This window comes from Silene latifolia, chromosome 1 (genome assembly GCF_048544455.1).
Source record: "Silene latifolia isolate original U9 population chromosome 1, ASM4854445v1, whole genome shotgun sequence".
Classification (NCBI taxonomy): domain Eukaryota; kingdom Viridiplantae; phylum Streptophyta; class Magnoliopsida; order Caryophyllales; family Caryophyllaceae; genus Silene; species Silene latifolia.
The window spans coordinates 144,256,097-144,274,305 of NC_133526.1; the positions used below are offsets into that span (position 1 = coordinate 144,256,097).

Consider the following 18,209-nt stretch of genomic DNA (forward strand, 5'->3'; position numbering starts at 1 on the left):
GGTGATTGTATGGATTTTGATTTTGGTAACCTTGGTTTTGATTGTAAAAGGGTCTTTGATTTTGGTTTCTCATGGGTGGTGGAGTGTATGTTGTTTGAGGGTTTTGAACATTTTGGCTTTTGTATGAGAGATTTGGATGAAATTTGGTGTTTTCATTGTAATAGTTGGAATAAGGGGTACCACTCTTGTATGCTTGGAAAGCATTCACTTGTTCATTTGGTCCCCTACATTCACCTTGGTCATGTCCCAAAGTTCCACAATTCTCACATATCCCACTTGGGATTGATGAGGATGCCGTCATGGCATTAACATGATGCTTTGGTGATTTTGAGACTTCTTCAAGTCTAGCCATAGCTTTTTCAAACTTCAAATTGATTGTGTCAATATGAGCACTAAGTTGAGCACCCAATTGAGTAACGGAGTCCACTTCATGCTTTCCTCCTCTAGTAGCCTTGCGAGGTCTACTATATTGTGAGTTATGGACCGCCATTTCCTCAATCTTGTTCTATGTTTGATTGTCATCAACTTCGGTGAACATTCTATTTGATCCCATGTTGAGAATGTTCCTTGAATCTTCATATAAACCATTCCAAAATTGTTGTACCAAGAACCATTCGCTAAGTCCATGGTGAGGACATGAGCGACAAATTCCCTTGAACCGCTCCCAAGCTTCATACAAAGATTCTTCATCCCTTTGCTTAAAACCCGTAATTTGAGCTCTTAGCATGTTAGTCTTTTCCGGTGGGTAGAATTTTTTGTAGAAAGCTAGAGCCAACTTCTTCCAAGAATCAATTCCGAGAGTGGCCTTATCAAGGCCCTTCAACCATTGCTTCGCGGTGCCGATTATAGAAAAAGGAAATAAGACCCATCTAATTTGGTCTTGAGTCACACCCGTTTGAGAGATAGCATCACAATAGTCGCAAAAGGTTTCCATATGAGAATGAGGGTCTTCACTAGGCATCCCCCCAAATTGGCTCCTTTCAACTAATTGGATGAAGGCGGATTTGGCAATAAAATTTCCGGTTAGATGTTGTGGTGTAGGAGTACCATTGGGTAGGTTCTCCTCGGTGGGTACGGAGTGTGACGAGAATTTAGGCATTGTAGGTTGATTTTGTGGGGTATTGTGTAATGGGTTCTCCTCTCCTTCTATTGCGAAAGGGTTGGTGAACTCAATAGTTGGTTGAAAAACTTCACTAATACCTCTTAAATTCCTCCTAACAAGTCTCCTATTGTTCGTCAAGGTTCTTTCGATTTCACGGTCAAAAGGTAACAATTCACCTTGTGACCTTCTAGACATGCAAAGTATCAAACAACTCGAAAACAATTAGAACAAACCTTGAGGAATTTTACTTCCCCAAGGCGAAGAAAGACACAACTAATAACAATAAAAAGGAAATCTAAATCAAACAAACACCATCCCCGGCAACGGCGCCATTTTTTGATCGGTCCGTTTCGTGTTCACAAATAGATGTGGTCGTTGGGTCACGGTCGAATCAAAACACAATTTATAACTTCACAAACAACTCTACAATTAATAAAGAGGCAAGTAAAGGTCGGATCCCAAGGGATGGGTATTGAAATGAGATTTCTATTGAAACTAGTGATGTCTTAGGGGTGTCACAAATTGGGTTGATGTAGAAGGTCACTAACTAAAATAGCAATGAAAATAAACTAGCAAGATGAATTAAAAGGGGTGTAAACAATTGATTAAAAAGCACTAGGGTGTCATGGGATCATAGGGGAATCATGGGAGTTGATCATACAAACATGTTCTCAAATTATAAGCAAGCAATTATTGTTGTGATGGATTGAGTTGGGTTATATCTTACAATCCTAGGAGAGTTTGGGTCCCGGAGCCAAATCGATTAGATTGTACAACACCTACAAGTCGACTTAGTCTTCCCTACTCAACAACATGCATGGTCTAATGAGACTCGAGTTGGTTTATGTCTTACAAGTCTCATTGAAAAGATAGGTGATGGTGGTAAATGCAAGGATTCATAGGCTTAGCATTTCATCAAACATAACATGTGCATGAGTTAAGATCAAAACAAGCAAGCAAATAAAACATGAAAGCATATTAATTTAAGCATGAATCATTCCCCATGTTGGTTTCCCCTAATCACCCATTAACCCTAGCTAAGAGACTACTCACTCATTATCATGTTGATCATGCTAGCAAGGTTGTCAATCATACCAACAAATTGAAACATGATGAATAAATGAAAGTAATTAACAATAATTAAAAAGGGATTAAGAGATTATACCTACTAATGATTCCAATAACAAAGCAAGAATAATAGAAGTACTTGATGTTTGATTGAGAGGTTGTCTATCTCCCAATAATAACCCAAATAATCTTCAATTACCCAAAATAAAGGATGAACAAGAGAGAGATTAAAGAACTAAAACTTGGATTAAAACTTGATTAATACTTGATTACAATATTAAAGAGAGATTTGATTGATATTAAATATACTAATTATTGATAAGAAGAACATGCTCCTCTAATTAGACTAATGGGGTATTTATAGTGAAAATTAGGGAGGATGCATTAGGGTTAACTAAGGGCTAAACTAGTAATTACACTTTTTAGATTGAGCAAAGAGGAGCCGGTATTTTCCGAAGGAAGGGCTTCTTTCTTTTTAACTTGGAGAAGAGGAAATCGGCTGTGAAGGAATCCGTGCGGATTCGGGTCGGGACGGGCGGTTTCTGGCGATGGAACCCGAGCGGTTTGGAGAGAATCCGGGCGGATTCTGGTGGTGCAATCCGAGCGTCTTTGGAGGAAACCGCTCGGATTGTGCTGTGAGGAGACGGGCGGTTTAGAGACAATCCGCTCGGATTGTAGCTCAGCACAAATTCTTCTTCTTTTCTTCCCTTTTCTTCATGAAATTCCTTGGGGATTTCCTTGGGGACTCAAGGATCCTTTCTCAACATTGCTCATCTACTATCATATGTACAAAGGCCTTCTAATCTTGTCTCTCCTTGATGCTTGGTCATTGAATTCGATCAATTTAGTCTCGTTTTGCCATGAAAATGCAAGATTCTTACTCCTTTCCTACCAAGGGATCAAAATCTCAAAGAATATGCAAAACAAAGAACTAAAGATAATAAATGACCCAAATATGCACTAAAAAGCATGGGAACAAGGCTAATTCGGGGGCTAAATATGCGCTAATTATGGTCACATCACATACACCCACTTCATAAGTCAAAGCATTTCTTTTCAAGTAAGTGTGTTAGAATGGTCGATCGTGTTTTGATTCATCGCCGATCTCTTATCCAGTTTCAAAGATGCCTGAAACAAGCGACGTGAACTTCAATCAACTCCAGGATAGTAATGATCAAATCCTAACCGCGCTAGCTCGTCTCCAAGTTACTCAAGACCAAGTGTATGATCGCCTTGACACCATCGAGGGCCGAATCTATACCGTAGAAACGAGGTTGCCTCCTCGGGAAAGTGAAATCGTTGATGACTTCGTGAATGACTCCGGGGACGAAAACCCTCCCATGGGTATGACTGCAGCTGAGAAATGACTCCAATACTTAGAGGAGCAATTGATATATCTTAAAGGGGATGACATTTATAGGGAGAATAATCGCAAGTATGAGGCCGTGAGTTCCAAGTTGCCAACCAACTTCAACAAGATGGATATCCCTAAATTCAAGGGGCACGAAAACCCTTTGAATCGCATCCATGCCTTCAAGGACTACATGTCTATCAAAGGCATCAAACCTGAGATGTTCTTAAGGATCTTTCCTTCATCTCTTGACACCATCCCAAAGCAATGGTTCTACTCTCTAGAACATAAGAAGATCGCTACTAGGGAAGACGCCGCGATCGAGTTTGCTAAGCAATATGCGGATAATGCTGAGATCCAAGTTAACATGCACACTTTAGAGGTTCTTAACCAAAATGACAAAGAAGGTTTCACCGACTTCCTAAGTAGGTGGAGGAAGACTAGTACCCAACTTGTTGAACGCCCGGATGAGGCTACCCTTGTGGAGAAATTCGTGGACAACCTAAAGCCCATCTATGCAAATCATTTGAGGTACCAAAACATCAAAACTTTCAAAGACTTAACCGTACTAGGAACAAGGATCGAAGATGACATCCGTAAAGGGCTCTTATCCAAAACGGTAGGCCGAGGATATCAAGGCTCAACAAGTCGTTCTTACGGCTCCACTAGTAAGACCGATGAAGTTAACCTCCTCGAGCCATCCAAGAAGAGTACCCCACCAAGGAAATTTACAAATCTTGGGGACACTTACTCCAATGCTCTAAAAAGGTTAATGATACAAGGCAAACTCCAACCCATAGGACCTACGCCCGAACCAGAAAAGAAATCCAAGTTCTGGGACGAGAACTCATACTGCGAATGTCATAGGGGTAAGGGGCATGACACAGAAAAATGCTACAAATTGAAGAATGTGCTTCAAGACATGATTGAGGATGGTAGACTACCAATACCGCCGAGAGTTAAGCCCAACAACACTCAGAATCCTCTTGGAATTCTAGTGATCACAAGTGAAGAATCTACCTTAGATTGTTCACACCTCATTTCTCCAGTCGAAGATGAGATCCACGCGATCGAGAATGAAGGGTTCTACTCTACCATTTCCCCTACCATTTCCGACTTCATCGCATGGGCAAGGAGTGTGGATAAGCAAGTTACGGAATTTGAAAATGTGGTGACAACTTTACATGACCCCAATGCAACACCTAAAGAACATGCGCCACTAATTTTCTCCCAAAATGCTACCATGCAAGAAATAGTCGCTGTGGTTGATAAACTAATCGACCAAATTACTCAATTAGAGGACGAGATCATGAGAATGAGGGAACTAGCTACAGTCAATGGAGTATGGGCCGATGATGATGAAGACGAGTATCTCATTGAACACTCCCTAGTCAAGGAAATAGTCCAAAATGGTGAAGACCAAAATGTAGACCACTTAACTCGTTCGGGGCGTCCATATCGAAATACTACTCAAAATGGTCCAACCAACATTATCACACCAAATGATAACGAAGATGACTCTACTGATCATTTGCTAAATCAATTACAGAAAACAAAGGTTGATTTTTCAGTCTGGCAATTAGTAGCAAGCTCATTCCCACATCGCCAAGCTTTATTGCAAGCTTCGGCCAAACTAAACGTAGCACATAACTCCACACCCGACGATGTAGTCAACTTGGTCTTCCAAGAGTCACCGAAGCTAAGTAATCCTATTACTTTCTCAGATGAAGATTTGCCACCCTTTGGCGCTAGTCACAACTTGGCTCTCTACATCACTGTCGTTTGCTTAAAGAAGAATGTGCCAATGACCTTGGTGGATGATGGCTCCGCGGTTAACGTCATACCCTTGAAAACGACATACAAACTAGGCATGAAAGAGTCGGATTGGACCTCTACCAATCAAGGTGTCCGCGCATATGATGGTACATGACGAAAGGTAGTAGGACTCATCAACCTAACCATCGCCACATGGCCGATTGAGCGAAAGGTTAACTTCCAAATAGTGGACATTGAAGCTTCCTTCAACATACTTCTGGGAAGACCTTGGATTCACGCTTCCAAAGCGGTAACATCCACCCTTCACCAAAAGATCAAAATCCCACTAAATGGCAAAGTGGTGACGATCACTTCGTCGCCCATCAAGGCAATAATCGAAAAGAAGTCAAATAATCAAGTCCTTGCGGATCCAGTATACGAACTTGGGGGCTTTCAAAGCATAAGTGTCATAGAAAGTGAGTTGGCACCCCTATACTACGATCCCTACTCCAACTTAGTGGTCAACCACATACTCAAATCCCAGGGATACTTCTCGGGAATGCCTTTGAACCCTGCCCGAAGAAACACCTTCGCACCCTACAAGGAAGGCAACTAAAAAAGAATACCACTTGGACTAGGATACAAACCCACTAAAGAGGAAGTTCTCGAGATGCTCGCTCAAGTTCAAAGCCTTAAGCACATAGGAGTCCAAATGCGACCATATTTCCCTACCCTAAATGGATACTTTGTTAGGGAAGGAAGTCAAGAAATCTTTCACGGATTTCCCGAACCTTGGCACTACCTCGGAAGGAAACTAGCCAGAATTGAGATCTTTCACGATTGCTACTTCATTCCTCCAGAAACGGTTCCTACCATCAAGGCCCGTCAAGCACCTTGCTTGGACGAACAAGCTATTAGTCTACTATTTAGAGAAGATCGATTTGTTAGAGCCGCGTAGGATGAGATCATTACTATAATACTTCAAGACGATCACTTCAACCCTACCGCGTTAATCACAGAAACAAACGCGAACCAGCAGAAAGGATGGAGAAAATCAATCAAATGGACCAACAATCAAGGAAGACTCTTCAAGCTCACCACTGGAGAAGAAGAGATGTTTAAAGGAGAACCAGAAGACGATGAATTCGAGTCAGGGTAAGAGTCGGAGTCTAGAGAGGTCACTAGGGAGTCTCCTCCTGTCGTCGTCCCCATTCCCTTTGTTTCTCCTAGCTTAGCCTCAAATAGCAACAGTAGTTCGGGAAATGTCCCAACAATCTGTCCTTTACCGCGCGATCACGGATCGGATGGCTTCTTTGTTTCAACTTTTCTCAAACTTTAATATGAATAAATCAGGTTCTGCTTACTCTTTGTGTTATCTTGAATGCAATTCTGTTTACGATGATACTGAGGATGACCCAGACCCAGACTTAATTGAGATACCTCCCTACATAGCTAAGGAAATACTACAAGAGGGGGAAGGGGGACCAGTAATAGAGAACACCGAACCCATCAATGTAGGAACCGAACTAGAATCCCAAGAACTTAGGATAAGGACTACCTTGAGCTCTACCGAAAGGGCCAGTTTTATAGACCTCCTACACGAGTTCAAAGACGTTTTCGCTTGGTCCTACAAAGACATGCCACGGATCGACAGGGATATCGCCGAACATAGGATCCCAATTAAGCTAGGTTTCAAGCCCGTGAAACAAAAGCTTTGTCGAATGAGAACAGAATGGGCTCTCAAGATTAAAGAAGAAGTCGATAAACAATTCAAAGCCGGGTTCATCAAAGTTTCCGAGTACTCTGACTGGGTAGCTAACATAGTACCCGTACCCAAAAAGGATGGGAGAATCCGTGTTTGTGTTGATTTTAGAGACTTAAACAAAGCAAGTCCTAAAGATGACTTTTTTCTACCACATATCGATATATTGGTGGACAATACCGCAGATCACGCGTTACTGTCCTTCATGGATGGGTACGCGGGTTATAACCAAATCAAGATGGCCATAGAAGACATGCATAAGACCGCCTTTGTCACTCAATGGGGAACCTATTGCTATACGGTCATGCCGTTTGGGTTAATCAACACCGGAGCTACATATCAACGCACCGCAACTACACTCCTACATGACATGATGCACAAAGAAGTTGAGGTATACGTAGACGACATGATTGTCAAGTCCAAGGATAGAGAGGGGCATATTGCGAACCTTCTCAAATTCTTCTCAAGGCTACGAAAGTACAACATGAGGCTCAATCCTCAGAAGTGCGCATTCAGAGTGACATCTGGCAAACTCCTGGGATACGTTGTTAGCCAACGAGGTATAGAAATAGACCCTTCCAAGATCAAAGCTCTGATCGAAATGCCACAACCTCAAACAAAAAAAGAAGTTAGAGGATTCCTGGGAAAAGTGCAATATATAAGTCAATTCATATCGAAACTCACCATGATCTGTGAACCTATCTTCAAAAAGCTCAAGAAAACAGATCACACCATGTGGGATGATGACTGTCAAAAGGCATTCGACCGAATCAAGGAGATATTAGCTAAACTACCCATGCTCATGCCACCTCAACGAGATCTACCTCTTGGTTTATATCTCACAGTAATCGAAACAGCCATGGGCGCCATGCTAGCTCAAACCATAGGAAAGGAAGAAAGGGCTATCTACTACCTTAGTAAGAAGTTCTTGGAGTACGAGTGCAAATATTCACAACTCGAAAAGACATGCCCCGCTCTTGTGTGGGCAACGAAGAAGCTACGTCATTACATGCTTAGCTACTCCGTCAAAATATACTCCAAAATGGATCCAGTCAAATACCTCTTCGAGAAACTCGTCCTCAATGGACGCCTAGCTAGATGGACCTTGATGCTCTCAGAGTTCGATCTCAAATACGTGCCCGTGAAAGTTATAAAAGGACGCGCCGTCGCCGAATTCTTTGTAGAAAATCCCATCAATGATGCGCAAACAATAGATACTTGGTCATTTCCAGACGTGGATATACTCCAAACCGATGTTGACTCCTGGGACCTTTACTTTGACGGGGCATCAAACTTAAGAGGATTTAGAATAGGAGTGTTGCTCATTTCTCCTGAAGGCGAGCATACACCGATCTCTGTCAAACTTGACTTCGAGGTGACAAATAATGCTGCAGAATACGAAGCTTGTCTCATTGGACTACAAGCGGCCGTGAGCTTAGGCATTAAAAACCTCCGAGTGCATGGGGATTCATCCCTGATCATCAATCAAGTTACGGGATCTTGGAAAATCCGAAGCGAAAGCCTGGCACCTTTTCAAGCCAGAATAGACCAAGTTGCCCAATTCTTTGATCACGTGACCTATCTACACCTACCTCGGTAAGAAAATCAATTTGCAGATGCTCTTGCAAAACTTGCATCTTTGATTAATATGCCAGATGACATGGTGGAAATGCCTTTATGTATCGAACGACGATCAGAGCCAGCTTATGTCCACCAAATCACCGATGAAGAGGAAATCATAGAGGAACCTTGGTTCGAAGCAATCCTAAATTTCAAGCTCAACGGTACCTATCCATCGGATATGGACAAAAGGGGAAAACGTGCTATACGCCTACTAGCTTCCCAATACGTTATCATGCAAGGAGAGTTATACAAAAGAACACCTCTTGGTGTAATCCTACGTTGCCTTGATCATTCACAGGCGCAGAAAGTGATGGAAGAAGTCCATGATGGAGAATGCGGTCCTCACATGAGTGGGCCCATGATGGCAAAGAAAATTACACGTTTGGGGTATTATTGGACCACAATGGAATCCGATTGCATCAAATATGTAAGACACTGCCACAACTGCCAAATCTTCGGGAATGTACAGCACGTCCCTCCTTCATTGCTCTATACGACGACATCTCCTTGGCCATTTTCTACCTGGGAAATCGATATAATCGGGAAGATAACTCCAGCCGGAACAGGAGGACACTGTTTCATCCTAGTGGCAATCGACTATTTCACCAAATGGGTAGAAGCGGCTTCCTACACAAGTATCACGGCTAAAAATGTAGCAAAGTTCATACAAAACAACATCATCTGTCGATACGGTTGCCCAGATGAGATCATTAGTGATAATGGATCACATTTCCAAGCCGAGTCTAAGCAATTTCTAGCCAAGTACAAAATTAGGCATCACCACTCTTCGCCATATATACCACAGACTAATGGCGCGGTAGAGGCGGCAAACAAGAACGTTGTCACAATTCTCAAGAAAATGATTGACAGCTATCGAGATTGGCCAAGCAAGATACCCTTTACTTTGTGGGGATATCACACATCTGTTAGGACGCCCACTGGGGCCACCCCTTTTTATTTGACCTACGGCATGGAAGTTGTACAACCAGTCGAGTTAGAAATACCATCATTGCGTATCTTACTCGAAAGTCAAATCCCGGAAGCCGATTGGAAGAGGGATAGATATGAAGAACTCATCCTCCTGGATGACGTAGGCTACGCGCATTACATAATGTCCAAATATACCAAGCACGTATCAAACGAGCCTTCAACAAAAGGGTCAAGCCAAGGAACATCAAGGAAAGAGACTTAGTACTCAAGTGGGTTATAGCTCTTTTACTTGTCGATCCACGGGGAAAATTCAAACCTAATTGGGCTGGGCCATTTTTAGTCAAGTCCATACTTCCAGGGGGTGCGGTTAGAATCACAGACCTAGATGGGAATGAATTTGACAACCCGACAAATCTTGACCAACTAAAGCGGTATTATGCCTATAATAGGAACAAAAACCTGCCTCGCGTAACCTCACGTGCCGCTGTTGTGGCACTAAATAAACGGCCCTTAGCCAAGCTGAAATAAGCTAATGTCACTCTGCTCTTGAAGTTTGATAGTTTGCCATCCTCATATCGTCAAATAAACTAAATTGCACCTTAAGAGTAAGTAAAAAGCTCATGCTTATCTTCTAAGTTCATTACAAGCTCCTGCTTAGAACAATTATTCTTTTATATTTACTCGAACTATGCGCAAGGGTTTGATTTCATTTCCTTAATGAATACGTAGGCAATCCTTCACAGGATACAACCCATTAATTTCAAAATATAAATAGAAGGACATTTGCAGTTGCATTTGGAATTCGACAAGAATAATAAATTGAAGATCACAACGGTTTCATAAGCAATTAACCTCCCTTATTTCATTCATTTTCTAATAATAATAATAATACGTTACATAATAATAATAATGCTAAAGAAAAAGAATAAAATAGGCTAGGATTCTAAAAACCCCACCTTCTTATTACAATAATAATAATAATAAATAGTAATAAAGACTCGGGCTATTCCTCCATTTTCCCTTTGCCCTTGTCATTTTTGTCATATTTCTTGTCCCGACCTCGAGCCGGACGCTCTTGCGCCACCTCGGACCTAATCACCAAAGGTCTTTCTCACGGTCTAGCCTTCCCATTCTTGTCAATCACTTTGTCCACGGCAGGAGAGGTCTTCGGTTTCTTCGAAGGATGAACAACTCGAAACCTGGCTTCTTCCTCTCCCTCAGTCAGATGCTTCTCTTTCTCCTTTTCCACCTCGCGCACCTTGTAGTCAACGGGCTCGCGCTTCCTCAATCTCTCACGCTCCTCCGGAGTAGTAGCTTTCCTCCACCGCAGATAGGAATTCGACATCCATAAGGCACTAACAGAAGAGTTCAAGAACCATACGTTTCTTTGAGCCCATTTAATGGCCCACTCCCTTCAACTCTCAGTAGTAAGCGCCACGGCAGTCTGCGGGACAGTGTCAAGCTTCGAGATCGTTTGCTTCAGTTCAACCTGTCTCATCAGCCTCTCCGGGAAGATGCATACCATGAATTCCAAGCCAGGAATGCGCACAGATCGGGTAGGATCCAAGGAAGATACTCCAGTAACAGATTTGAGATGCCACCATGGTACAACCCATCTAATCAAGGGGCCATCATCACTCTTCAACTTGTTTTCCCAGTAATTGCACCCTCGAGTGAAGTCCACCATGTAAAGCCTGGTCCTCATTGCAATTGAGCGAGCATGATAAGAAGGAACATGAACTGGGGGCTCGATCAATCGAAGACGCTCCATAAGCCAAACCTACCAAAAGCAGGTAATAGAAACAACAACAAAAAAACGACAGAAAGAAAAAAAAAACAAAAGAAAAAAAAAACAAAAAAAAACGAAACAAAAAAAAGAAGAAACGAAAAAGAAAAAAAGAAGAGAAAATTGTTCTTTTACCTGCAAAATAATGGGACTTCCCAAATAAGGTAGGTCACGATTGGCTTTCCTATTATCCAAACCCAATAGGATCTCTCCTAAACATAAACAGGCTGGGCTCCTGCGCAGTTCCATTTGCTCAACTAGACCAAGGAGACGGGGATCACCTCTCAAATCATTATCAACATGACCTTGAAGGACATATACATGTAACAAGCAAAATCTGAATGCCCTTCGTCTAGCAACATAAGAGATGGTGGGGTCGGCCTTGTTAATGAATCGGTCAATAAAGTCCAACATTCGCACTCCTTTCAAGGTCACTAGACGGTCCACCTCAATTCTTGTCAACCCAAGCAGGTCTCTAAACTTGTTCTTATACCCTTGTGAAGTGGAGGGAATAGCAAGCAAGTGTTCTGGGTCCCACCCAACGATTGTAGCAATTTCTTCAGGAAATGGGCAAATGTCACCTCCGGGGAAAGCAAAAACGTGATAATTCGGGTCCCAATAATCAAGACACGCATCTAGGAATGGTTTGACCACCTTGATAAGCTTCAAACTCAACAATGATCCAAGATTATAAGCACCCATGTCGTGTTTCTCCACGTTGGAAAACTCATTCGTCCACTCTTTTAGACGAATCTCCAAAGTATTCATGATGAATGATTATTTTGAGAATTTTATGTAATAAGACGAAGGAAGAGACGGAAGAATTGTGTGAATAAAACCTCTATCGACGTCTCTATTTATACCAAAATCTGTTTCCTAAAATCCGCCAGGACGGATACACCGGGGAACAGGCGCAGCGCCTGCTGCGCCTCTTCAATAGGGCGCAGCTCCTGCTGCGCCTCTTCCTCAGCAATGTCTCTGTGATTTTCCGCGTTGGATCTTTCCTAAATTCCTTGGCAAATAATTTCCTATTCATACGGGTTATTATTTTGGTAAATACGTCAAAATTGCCATAGTTCGTGTTTCCTAATTCCGCGGGCACGCATTTCGAGGTAATATCAGCATTTTCGTCATTTTAGCAAACTTATATATTTCTTTCTATTTTCTTCTTTTTTAGGAAATCATTTCTCCAATTTAATGTAATTTATTTCAAACTTATATATTTCTTTTATTTCTTTCCTTTTTTGGGGAATCATTCCACTCCCGTCCTACATTGCATTTCTAACTTATAGATTTCTATTTTTTCATTTTTTTGGGGGTAACCCTCCCTACCGTCCGGTCGACTCCGGCAAATTTTTTGCATTTTTTTTTGCACTTTTGAGTCATTCGTTTTGCGCTAATTTAGGCCATACATTATCAAATGTATGTTTTACATGAATTTCTATGTAAATTTCGGCAGCATGACGGCATAAACCGTCATCTACCAAACCTGTTCAAAGCTAACCTGCAGGTACAAGCAACACAACCGAACAGTAAAGGCACTCAGGCCATCATATATATAACCAAAAGAGGGACATATACAACAAACTGGGGGCTCGAGCCCCAAGCAAAATCCAAAATGTCCAAAATGTGGGTCCTAAAATGTACAAATGTGCAAGATACAGCCAACAACAAACAAACAACGAAAACTACTGCCGGTCGCCGCCTAACTCCGCAACTCTCGCCTCGAGAGCAACAACCTCGACATCACGAACCTCGAGCTCCCTCAGCAAACGAGCTGTCTCCTCCCGAGACTGGGCCAGCTCTAGCTCTAGCTCGCGCTCCCTCTGCAAATAACGAAATTGGCTCATGTCAATCATTTCAAGCAATCATAAGAAAAGTTAGAAAGTTCAAAAATGAAGTAGACGAAAGGTTCATACATGACGACCTCAACCGCCGACAAGTGCTTCGACGGCAGTAGCTCGCAGCCGGTTGGCTACCCTCCATAACGTCACAAACCGAGACGGCGCAACTTGTATTTTCAAAAAGAGGTTTTCAATAATTGGATAAGTTCAATCAAATGTGTTCTTACACAAAAATCACACAAATTAGAGGCTCACCCTCCGAATCAGATGCTGCCAATCGTCCAGGCCAGCATCCGTCACAGCCATGTCAAAGTCACGCAGCTCGGAGATCGTCGTCCTCCCGGTCGCATCAGTGTACTCGAGGGTCTCGGGGTACTCTGGGGGCTCGATGCCCGCCGCCTTGATCTCCTGCAAAGTCAAATGACTTCCATTAATCGATGATCTTTCATCGTATTCTCAAAAAAATCAAAAATAAAGAAGAGTAAATGCTCACCACAACCGGCCAGTACGCCAACCTCTCGTAGAGGAACGCCGAGTAGTCCTCACCAGGAAGAAGGAGGGCATCACCACCAACACCAGCCAAGTCATCCTCCCTCTCAGCCTCTGAAGGCTCCGTAAACATCGTCCTAGGAGGATCAATGGGAACCGTCAAGACATCCCGAGAGCACTGACGAGCCAAACGCTCGCCCAGATACCACACAGGACCCATCGACGTCCTCAGCAGCAACCGGCTCGGGCTCCTAGGTCGAAGGACCTCAGCCACAAAAGGAGGAGCGCCAGCGTACTCCGCCCAAGGCCTGGGCACCCACTGGGAAAAGACAAGCAAGAAATCATTCTTATGATCGGTTAAAAGTAATGAAGAAGAATGAATATAAGTGAGATGCTCACGCTGTCCAGCTGAAGAGTGTTCACGTCCCGCCGGTAGACACCGTGAGAGGAACGCTTGCTCCTCATGCGACACATCACCCAATCCCTCACAACGGGATATGCCTTCTCCAGCGGCTCCGTTCTCTTGGGCGAGAGGCTCGGAAAGTAGGAGTACACCCGCGTCTGTGAAGCAAGGTAGTCAATAATGATCTTTCGTAATTCGATAAGGCAAAGAAGTGATGGAGGTTCATACCTCCAACAGTAGTCCAGGGCCGACAGCACCAGGAGAAGTCCCCTTCTCCATCAACTCCGGACGAACCATGGCCCTCATGAAGCGGATGAGGACCGCAAAACCAGTAGTGACCCAATCCCAACGGCCTAGGGAGCTCAAGTCAGAAAGAAAGGGAAGGAGCTTCGTCGACAGCCTCTCCCCCTTGTCTCCAAGGTAGATCGAAGACAGGAACCACCAAAGCCACAAGCGGGCCCTCTGCTCAGCTGTACAGGGAGGAGGAGCCGTCTCTCTCCCGTCAATAACCACCCGCGCCGGGGTCGTCCCCGCAAAGTAGTCTCGGGCATAAGAACTAGGCACCAAACCAGGCACTGCAGCAGCCTTCGGCGCCAAGTTCCAGCCGATCAACCTCCTAGCCTCGGCCGAGTCCGCCCTCATGGCAGTCTCCGACCACTCCACCACCTCAGTCCCACACAGTAGACCAGAGATCATGCCGCAGTCCTCCAACGTGACTCCCACCTCACCAAAAGGCATGTGAAAAGTGGAAGTCGTGTCCCAGAATCGGTCCAAGAAAGCGCGGACCAGGCTAAGGTTAGCCCGCAGCTTCCTCTTCGCGATATCCCTCCAAGCCTGCACCAGGGCGCCAAATGCTCCCCGCTCGATCATGGCTCGCTCCTCCGCCGACAGCCTCTCGTAGCACTCCAACGCCGTCGTGTAGCCCGAGAACGATCTGATGTTCCCGGCCTCCTATTGTGATTTGAAACAAAAGCTATCTTTAGTTTGAATGAAATTGGAAAAGATATGAGCAAATAAAATGAAAGAAGGTGAGTGATGGGTAATGAATTCAAGATTACCAAGCTCTTCACCGTCCTATAGGACAGGTGACCCTCTGCAGCCCAAAGCAAGTGCCTGCGGTCCCAGGTCTCATCCCACGCAGGTGCTCTCCTCAGCTGACAACCGCCTCGCCCAACGTTGGCCCGCCTCGGGGCCTCCTCCTCCTCCTCGAGGACCTCGTCCTCAGCAACCTCAACAGCTGCCCTAATAGTAATGAAAGCCTCCTCGAGAGCACGAGAAGCATCAATGGTTGTGTCTATGTCCATGGGAGCTCTCCCAGAAGTAGAAGCCTTGTCACCTGCAACGTTAAAGTAATTTTAGGTTGCGCCAAGTGACGACGAACCTTGATTAGGGGATTTTCGAGTTTTGGAAGCCCTGAAGTCGCTCTTTTCTCGCCATCTTTGGCCATATTCCCACAAACCCTATCACTCATGTGGTAATTTGGGTTATGTCAAGCCTAAGTTGAACCCTACTTATGGGTTCGAGTCAAAATTTCGGCAGCATTTCGTTATAACGGCGATTATGCCCTAGAAAAGTGTCCTGAAAAGCCGTCACAAATCAAAATTCCGAGATGGTAGGAAGTTTACCCATCATCCAAGGATTACAAATATCAAGTTTCATTGCAAATGGGAAACCCTAAGGCCATTTTCGAAGCAATTTACGGTTTAGCTGTGAAACCGTCACAATTTCACTCAAATGCCCAAAATTCAACGAAAATTCGAAACAAATACATGGTTATGATCCTTATACAACCAATTAGCCATTTACAAGGTCAATTTTACAAGGCAAAATCATTTGGGGGAAAAGCCCCAAATTTTCGACATTTTAGGGTTGAAAACCCTAAATTTTGTCGATCCAATTCGTCCGTTATAGAAGATTAATGCAAGAATGATATACATACATTGATTAGTCATGGCAGATGCAAGCTTTTCGATCAAATTTTGGCGGAAATGGTAGAAATTTGAGAGAGAAATTGATGATTTTGTGTTTCCAAATAATGAAATGAAACCCCTGTTTCATCGCGTTTTTACGCAGGAAAGACACCTCCAAGAATAGACGCAGCAGGCGCTGCGCCTCTTCCAAGAGACGCAGCTCTTGCTGCGCCTCTTCCTCAGCTTCCCGTCATAAGAATTTTCAAAAATTCGTTATGAGTTCGTTATTTGTGGGCCCATCTTTGGTGCGCCTCTTCCCCGACGCCATTTTATCTTTTTTGGTCCGTTTGACAATTATTCTTCGTTCAGGCCCGTATTTCTAAGCCAACTGCAGACTATCATACATTATTTATTGCTCCCAAGACTTTGCTTGTCACAACGAGCAGGTATTCTTTGACAGGTGTTTCGACATGCCTTCATTATATTCCCCCAGCGAGAGTAAGCGGATAGACAATACCTCTCGAGACATTGAGATAAGTTCCTGATATGGTTTCCCCAACGAGAGTTCGTGACATACAATCGTCATTCTCAAGTTCTTCTGAAGTTTGTTTGAAGACGACCCAAGCATATTTCTCCCAGCAGTTCCCGCCTGTGTCCTGCTACTCACGATATTTCTTGTTTCCCCACGGAGTGCGATAAAGGTGTCGTTCTCCAGAAGTTCCCAGACCGGCAGAGTTCTTACACTCGAGCCTTAGTTACCCCTTAAGTTGAAATTATATTTGGCCTCCTTCCCGTCGATGCTTTCCTTTAGGGTCCCACACCCTGGCACAATCCTTATATAACCTTTAGGTCTTACCCTTAGCTCCTACGCTTATCCCTTAGCTCCTATGCTTACTCTTAGCTCTTACGCTTACCCTTAACTCCTACGCATACCCTTAGCTCCTATGCACCTCCGTAAACATCTTGAGAAAGAAGTCTCAAGTATGATATCTTCTTATGGCTGGTGAGCCTCCTCACGAAGTCTAATGGACTTTAAACGACCCTCCCCGATAGTCGACAGACTTTAAAATGTCCCGACGACAGGTCCTTGGTTCAAACCCCTTGAACCGCCTCGCGTCACCACAGTCGTCAGGTTGTAATCTTAGATTGACCTGATGGCTATACTTTGACTTTTGCCTTGTCCAAGCCTCAGTCAAAGTGGGGGCTCTGTAGATACCTCATTTCTGCACCTCTCGCAAACCACCCGGTGATGATTGGGCCGCATGTTTGGTACGCGGAACGATTTGTGACAGTTCGTAAGTTTATCATCAAGTGATTGCTCAAACACTGATGTCTACCTCTTAATTGTCATCTACGCGCTGATATGGTCGTTTTGACAGTAATTAGAGTACATTTGGAGTCCGGGTCTAAAACCGTCTTCATTTTCTGATAACCGCTAAATCCCGAGTCAGAATGTTCTGGAATGTTCCGGATATTTCTATTCCATATTTCACAATCTTTTAATCTTTGGTAAAGGATTTCCCGTAATATTCATACAAAAAATTAAGGAAAATAAGATTAATCCGTTATTCCATAAATTAACCACTTGGGAACAGACACAGCAGGTGCTGCGCCTCTTCCAAGGGACGCAGCGACTTCTGCGCCTCTTCCCAAGTCCTTTTCTGCGTATTTTTCGTATCTTTTCATATCTTTTCGAGATTCACTTCCAAGGTTTCTCCGAAAACCCTATTCCTTCACGTGATTAGTATAAATAGGAGCCTTTGCTCCTCATATTTCTCACGCGAGTGTCCGCCCTTCTCTTCTTCCTTTGCATTCTAGGCCACGTTCTTACTTTTTGGCGTCTACGTGCTTGAACATTCGGACACGTAAGCTCGGATCCTTCTGAGTACCAGCCTCGTTTTGCATGACCGACCAATTTGACCAACTCCACCATAATCAACTTAATTAATCTTAATCGTTTTCCTCTTACGAGGGCACTTTCGCTACATTCGAGTCGAACATCGCTAATCGTTAACTTAGTTCATCTCGTTTCGTCAAATATGTAAGTTTGAGGGTGCAAATCTCTCTTTTATTTATTGTTATTTACCTTTTGTAATCATCATGTAAGATTTATGTTGAAAGTACTTCTAAAATCGAATTGTAAAACCTTATTTTAAAACCCTTTTTACGGATTATCAGGAGACAGA

The 18,209-nt window shown here is 43.6% G+C and overlaps 1 non-coding gene across 1 annotated transcript; it reads left to right on the top strand.

The window, feature by feature from the left end:
• The first annotated feature begins 620 nt into the window (after positions 1–620).
• On the top strand, positions 621–727 carry LOC141625544 (small nucleolar RNA R71). The gene has a single exon (XR_012535322.1). It is a non-coding gene; the product is annotated as a small nucleolar RNA R71 (small nucleolar RNA).
• Positions 728–18,209: the final 17,482 nt, after the last annotated feature.